Consider the following 2,589-nt stretch of genomic DNA (forward strand, 5'->3'; position numbering starts at 1 on the left):
TTAGGATCTCTGCCCTTTACCAATAAACCGCAAGCCTCAGTCCTTGTGAATGGCTCCCTCCCTAAAATCACTAATGGTGCACAACAGGATTTGTCAACACTATCTCAGATGTAGTAGGTCATCAGGATCAAAAAATAGCTCTCTATGCTGATGATGTCCTATTCTTTCTATTTTAAGGCCACAAGCCTCCTTTCCTAATGTCTTTATCGAGCCTCCTAATTTCGGTTCTCTCCCTAATGTTAAGCAGCAGACGGTGTAATAGTTAGCATTACTGCCTCACAGCACTGAGGTTGTGGGTTCCATTCCCACCACAGCCCAAAACTGTGTTTTGTTTGTATATTCTCCCTGTGCTTGCGTGGGTTTCCTCCCACACTCCAAATATATACTGGTAGGCTATTTGGCTCCCAACAAAATGAACTTTAATGTGTATGACTGTGATAGGGAATATAGATTGTAAGCTCTACTGGGGCAGGGACTGGTGTGAATGGCCAAATATTCTCTCTGTAAAGCGCTGCGGAATATGTGTGAGCTATATAAATAATTGGTAATAAAATAATGTTAAAGTGAATTCTGGATATTTTTTTGCCTCCCATTACTAAAAATCAACATCCATTTTATTTGTCAGTCTAGTAAATTCAGACCAGACATTGCCTATTTATAACCCTTCCAATACATATCAGTCTACATTGGATGATTTCTCAATTTATATGGGCTGACAAGGAAACAGGAGTTAGGGCCGGTATATTGCTGTGTTAGGGGCTGGCGGATGGCTTGGGTGTACTTGATTTCAAGAAGTATTTCTATGCTGCCGGGTTACCTCAGTGCACACAGTGGTGCTCTCCCCCAGGCTCTTGGATATAGGTGGATATGAAATAATCGTCTCTTTCTACTGCTTCCGCAGGTTCCACACTTTGGTCTCCTCATCCTAGCTGAGGCTCGCTCTCATCCTGTCATTGCTCATTCTATCTCGCTATATTGTAACAAATTTTATTAACTAGCTCATCTTCCATCCCCTCTTCTCCCACTCTGATTCAACCCAGATTTCACCACTCTGTTTTTCTGTTTTTTTTTATATTGGTCCTTGGAAGGGGTTAGATTAGTTAACAATTTGGTCAAAGGTAGAGTGTTCTCTACCTCTGAGGAACTTCAAGAATCCATCTACCTAATCATATCTGTTTTTCATCAGTACCTACATATCAGGTACTTATATCATTTTTCTGTGACCTGGATCTCTGTGAAGCCCAAGGCAAGCTTTGGGCGCATGACTGCTCAGACTGTGCTGTTCAAAGGACTTACTGTATATCCAGCCTATATAATTACAGTTTATATTATGTTATGATATTACTGAAAAGGTCAGTAAAAGGATGAGTAATTACAGTACTTTGTTTAATTTATTTAAATAATAAATATGTGTGATATGGGACTAATTATATTTTAACAGGAGTTAGTAATAGAAGTCATTATATTATGCTAATCTCATCTTGTTCACAACCAAGGACGGACAGAGTGCTCAGATTTCACCACATACGAAGGTGAATTTAATATTTCCAAAGTTTTGGACTACCCATCACAGTACTTCACAGGTACACACTATGTTGTTGTCTTTTCTACTCCCTTTCTGAATGTTGGACTCCCGAAGTCGCAGATCTAAGAGATTGTCCCGCTCACTGTTACATTTAGCAACCACTATAGGACAATTGTGCAAGATTGTCCGAGGTGTGACTTCATCATCTATAGAGAGAGTTTAATACTTACCACCTAGTTGTCCAATTGACACAATAGTGTACTCTATGATTTTCACCAGGACAAAACTTATCTACTACAAGATATAGGGTGCTTCCATTGGTCCAGTGTATGTTGTTCTGCATTGTGATACATCCATGGGTCATCTAGCCTCATTGGTAAATAGAAATAACATCATTTGTAATAATGATCATAGACACTGGGCATCTGCAGCTTTTTGCAAGGAAATACAGTTAGTAGAAGCCATGGCTAATTTCAGTGTTTCTTTGAATGTCGTATGTATTTCTCCTTAGTGACCAATTTCTACTTCCAATGGTGCTGATGATGCATTCAAAAATGTGGCTGAACGGACCATGACTGCATCCAAAGCGACAGGTGAAGCATAAAAAGTTGCGTGATCAGTTGCCTGTTACTGAGATTTCATTATTTATGAGCAATATGCCGTATTTAAAAAAATCTTGAAGGGGCAGTTACTTTTGGGTGCCTTTTTCTTTATTTTAAACCATTGTCAATTTGTTTCTAGTTTAGGTTCCTTAATGTGTGCAATGTCTAGTTAAAAAGGAGAGTTATGGTAAAACTTACCTTGGTTAACTGTCTTTCTTCGAAATCCATAGGGTCCTCGGAGAGACATTGGGGTATGGGTGGGACCTGGAGGAACGGACACCAACAGCAAAGCTTTTTAATCCCAGGATGCTCCGGTCCTTCCCCCTATACCCTGTCCACAGCCTGAGGGCACTTCAGTTTTGTTAACAAGCCCAAGGAAGGAGCAGTATAGGAGAGGAGGAGGCCTGGTACACTGAGGAATCACACTCTCACACAGAGAAGGAAATAAATGACCAGGAGAAG

The sequence above is a fragment of the Taudactylus pleione genome, unplaced genomic scaffold (assembly GCF_031769625.1).
Source record: "Taudactylus pleione unplaced genomic scaffold, aTauple2 ptg000391l, whole genome shotgun sequence".
In the NCBI taxonomy this organism is placed as follows: domain Eukaryota; kingdom Metazoa; phylum Chordata; class Amphibia; order Anura; family Myobatrachidae; genus Taudactylus; species Taudactylus pleione.